The sequence below is a fragment of the Humulus lupulus genome, chromosome X (genome assembly GCF_963169125.1).
Source record: "Humulus lupulus chromosome X, drHumLupu1.1, whole genome shotgun sequence".
In the NCBI taxonomy this organism is placed as follows: domain Eukaryota; kingdom Viridiplantae; phylum Streptophyta; class Magnoliopsida; order Rosales; family Cannabaceae; genus Humulus; species Humulus lupulus.
Genome location: NC_084802.1, coordinates 191430169 through 191435724, shown reverse-complemented (window position 1 = coordinate 191435724; position 5556 = coordinate 191430169).

Sequence of the window (5556 nt, the reverse complement as noted above, 5' to 3'; positions counted from 1 at the left end):
CGAGCTCTCTCTTCGTCTCTCTCTCTCTCTTTCTCTATGGAGCATTCGGCACACCAAATGGGCAAGGAAAGAGCTCCTCTTTTCTTTTATCTCCCAAAGCCTAACCCTAAGGGATTAACTACTAGGCCAATGGGAAAAGGTAAGTCTCAAATCCTAATTTCCTTGATTTTTGTATGGAAATCAATTAAGGGGAAGGTGTCAATCATAACGAAAATGGAAACTCACATCTTGATTCCCTCTCTTCCCTAGCCGATCACCCGTTTTTTGTTTTGTTTTAAAAAGTAACATGTAGGTTACTTAAAATGTTAATAAGTTACCAATTAGTTACGTTTTCATAAAAAAGTTTATTTTTAGAGCATATTATTTTATATACATTTTGGTTACCTCCAAAACTTATTTGTTGAAACTTTTTTATCTTAAGATAACGATTAGTCATTTTTAGGTTATATTATGGTGTCTTATTATTATTATGATATTTTTACATTGCCGACTAGTCATTTTTTAGAAACTAATAAGTTACAATAAAGTCTAACAAATTACTATATTACTTATTATTAAAAGTTACTTTTAGTATACTATACAACTTCTTTTTTAATGGAAATTTTTAATTCACTTTTTAGTTACTAATGTAATTTACGTGAGAGTAAAGTGTCTCTTTTTATTAATCAAACAAAAAAGAAACTTAAAAGTTACTTTCGAATTATAATAATAATTTCGGTCTTTTATTATTAATTTTTATTTGATCAAATTAAAAAATAACTACATAGTTACTTTTTAAATACAACACATAAATTATATATTACAATTATTAAGAAACATTTATGTTTGTTTTTTACAATTTGTTTAAGTTTACAGTTTAAGTTATTTTTTGGTTAATAGAATATGAAAAAAGAAACTAAAAAGTTGTTTTTTATTCTGATCATCTTCTCCGGCGACAGTGAAAAACATATGCTTCCCACATATCAAAATGATCACCTTGAATAATAGGTCACGATGGTACCACCCTTGAGCCCAACTGACTAGCAGTGTGGTTGAAAAAGATTTTTGAAGTTAATGAGATGAGAGAGAAGTGAAGAAACATTAAAAACAAAAAACAAAAATGTCCGGTAAAAGAAAAATGGTATAATCGTAAATATTTTTGTATATGTTATTATTGTAAATAGTTTGATAAATTTTCATAGTTCTAATCAGTTCTACTAAAAAGCCCATCATACGATATCCAACTTGTGGGCTTTAAGAATGGGTTAATTTCACCAATAACGCTTACATTTATTTCCTGATGATTTTTATCCCTAGATTGAAAATTAAAGAATTCTGTCAATTTTATATAGTTTTACTTGTTATATTGTTATAATTTATAGTAAACCACATAATAAAGATATAAATCAATTAGAGAAAAAGTGACGGTACCAAATATTAAGCAAGTAAATATTAACAATAGGGGGTGGGTGGTTCATCTCATCTAATTGGAAGTACACTAGTAAGTTTTGTGGTAAGGCTAGTGTCATTATTGTGCTTGTAAGTTGGGCATGTCGCTTTCTCAGTGGGCAAAATGTGGGCACTAGCAACCCCCAAGAGCTCTCAGTATTGCACATGTATGCACACTGGAAAGCTCAATAACTCATGATTATCTCTCTCTCTCAAAGAAAAAGATGTTGTTCCATTCCAACTCTTCTGTCTTCAGCCTAGGTCCTTGGCATTATCAATTTTGGACTTGAAATTATATCATTAGGCAGGCAGGGTTTGGTACCAGCTTTCACATTCTTTTCTTCACAAAGATAGAAAAATAAAACATCTTCTACACCAATTTGTGACCCACTACACATTAATGAGTATTGAGCTTTGTGAGAACCTATGCCACCAAACTCGTAGAAAATAAAAAATAAATCCAAACGGGCTAATGCCCTTTTTTTAACCCCATATCACAATCATACTATCTGTCAAATATTTTTTAGTTATAAAAGTATATGACGGTTTGAAATATTCTAACACAGTTTGAGACTTTTTTTTTTTTAAAAAAAAAAACCCATTAATATAAATACTCTTTTTTGATATTATTTTATGTGTTGATTTGAATTGGTAATTTAATGTTGATACACCGTCCTGTGTGCCCATGTCTCTCATTTACGAAGTTTTTATATCCCCAACGGATCTATTTTTACACAAATTGTAGCTAGCGCCGCATAAACAAGTTAGCGGACAGTGGAAACGCACCTCGAATTTACAGCCACTAAACATCTATAAAATTTCTACTTAAAGATTGATAATGGCACTAGTCTTCTTCTAGGGTATAGTTTCGAGTTTTGACCATAACCACATATATATATGTGTGTATCTTAATTATTATACATGTATAATATGTGTACTAATCCAAGTTGTGTAACATTAATGACAGAACATTCTCCTTTCCCCAGTAAATAAAAATAGGTTACGTACCGTCATGGATATTTCTGTTAGTCACTAGTCCCATCGACTCGGCTGCAACTGCATTAAATTTCATCTCAATATGTGTCTAATTATATATGTTTTTTTTCCCGCGTTAGATTTGCCTTTTAATATATATATATATATATAATAGCCACAAAAGATATGTATAATTGATCAAATATGGGAGAGCTAATGGAGCGTTACCTAATTTTAATAATCATGGGTTATTTGCAGAAGATATGTGACAAGTGCAAATCGGGAAAAAAAAGGGGGGAAGATACACAAAGATAGTAGAGAGAATCTGATTTGAGGTTACACAAATGTCTATAGTTATATATATTCTAGCCAAAATAAAGATTTTTTGGTCACAAATTAATGTTTTTTTCCTTTATAGGTTTGAGTTCACACAGCTGATGTGGTCAGATTTTGAAAAAGAAAAGTTGGCGAGATTTGGCAACCTATTGCATTAGTTACACTACTGTCCGTATTCTTTTATTGCCAATTTCTATATCATAATCTTATTCAGTGGCTCCATTTAAAAAAGAAAAAAAAATCTTCATGGGTCTAGTAGTTCGTGAAGGAAGAATAAAAAATTCATTATTAGTGTTTGAAGTGGTCCAACAAAAATAAGACAATTATTTTAAGTTACAAATGAAAGACACAATGGATTGAAACAGTTAAAGGTAAGTTAATTTTCATAAGGAATTAGTTCCATAATCAAGATTATTAGAGAACTCCCAATGAAATACCTATATTTACTATATAGCTAAATTATACCTAAGGTGTACTAAAAAAATCATATAATAGATGTTTTATTCTTTAAATTTTTTATATTTGTCTGTAGTGTTTAGCTAGATTTATATTATATTAATCCTTATGTAAATATATTATATTATTATTTATATACTTATTAAAAAAGTTTTATTTATATTTTATAATATTATTATATTTAATTTTTTAATACTTTTTATTTTTATTTTAGCACAACATTACATACACTTAATATAAAATATAACATATTTGTAAGTTGATCATATATTTTATAATATTAATAATTAGAATAAAAAAATATAGATTGTTCTTGGAAAATATATAGATTAATATAGTTATAGAAAATATTTGAAATGAATAAAAAATATTTGAAAATATAATATTAAATGATATAGAGAAAAAAAATAGACAATGTGATGTATGGTATAATGTAAAACTTAAAGGTAAAATAGAAAAATGTGTGTTTTGGAGAAGCATTTTAAAGAATAGAGTAGAGCACACAATGTGAGTGCTCTTAGAGGGTCATTCACTACATAAATGAGGGCGCTAGCAACCACATTTTTCGTCACTAGAATCTTGTTTTTTGTTATTAGAGCATCTATAATATTTAACACATTTTACATAAAATATTACTCTAATGGTATTAAAAAAAGTGTGCCACATTTGGTACATGCTAAAAGTTGTGCCGAATTTGACACAAAATATAATATGAGCCAAATTTGGTACATCAATAAATGTTATTATTTTATTTACCATATTGTCATTAATTACAATAATTTAGTAGTTGACAATTAATGACCAACCATATATTTTCTTTTTTTTAATGACAAATTTTTTGGAGTACATAGTTTGGATAATAAAAAAAATTAATATTTATATGTTCTCAATAAATATTAAATGAATTATTGACTTTTTATGTGTTAATTTGCATTTTGTGCATTAGAGCACAATTGCAAATATTGGATCAAATATAACATTAACTCATTTTTTGTGCTAAAATTAGCACAAAATTTATATCTTGCATTAAAGATGGTCTTAAAGGTTAGAGTGATGATATTGTCGTTATTAAAAGTCAGTCGCTAATTGGTTTTAAACAACGATTAAACTAGATATGTCGTTGCTCAAAACCTTTAGCGACCACAAATGTTGTTGCTATACCCCCTCTGTTATGACATTATTTCTAGCGACTGTATTCGAATTTTTCACGGACAACTTTTTTTGTTTAATTATTATATATTTATGATAAGAATTGGAAATGTAACACTGTTTGAATTAAAACCAAAATTATATTATTTACTATGAATATTTATATGTAAATTTATGTTGTCATAAAATTAAGAATCCTACTAATAAGTGTTTTAGGATTGTAAAATTAAAATACATAAATAAGAATCTTATTAACTAGGTGTTGTAGGATCATCATCATCAACTTGCTGAGAAGATCCCGATCCCAAGGCTCCACCAATCCTAGTGAAGTGCTCTTCTAAGGCTCGGAGTTGGTCCCTCACCTCTAGCATCTCCTGTGCGGTAGGGGATTGTAACGCCCTGCTAATTAGGGTATGTTACCATGTGTGTTTAAAATTAGTGCCAGACTCGCCAAACGAGTCATTTGGACTCGACATGTGGTTAAGCCACTAAGGGTTCAGGTATTTAAAATTTTGGTCAAGACATAAACATTTTCATTAAACAAAAACTTTAGTATTTACATGGGATCCCAAAATACAAGTTTAAAAGTCGGTTACAACTCCAAGGTTACAAAATAAGCCGACCTAAGCAGCAAAACTGGGTCCAACCCTAGCTTCCTTGCAATTTCTCGGCCGTGGTGGTCGAGCGGACTGCATATGTACACGTCACTACTATCGCTCTCCAACTCATAGTTGGCCAAGCTTCTCCTTACCCGTACCTGCACCACAAAGCACCTGTGAGCCAAAAGACTCAGCAAGAAAACATATTCAAAAAATTCACGAAATAATACAACAGACTTAGCAGTAACAACTAAAACTAAGCATAAACACTATACAGATCAGCAACCATAGGGTTGCACAAGTGCGTGTTGCACTCCCTTTTATTCATATGGCATCTGAGCTAGTCAAGTGCTTGGTGCACTCTCGAGGTGGCCCAGCCATAGTGGCCTATGCTCAACGCGCATAATGTCGGTCTCGGCTCATAAGCCGAGTCTTGCAGATCGTCGACTTATAAGTCGAGCCTTAAAGACCCTCGACTTATAAGTCGAGCCTTGAAGATCCTCGACTTATAAGTCGAGCCCCATAAATCAAGTATACCCTCGACTAGTAACTCGATCTTTAACCAGATATAACAACAGATCCTTGACTTATAAATTGAGCTTCCTTGCCATAA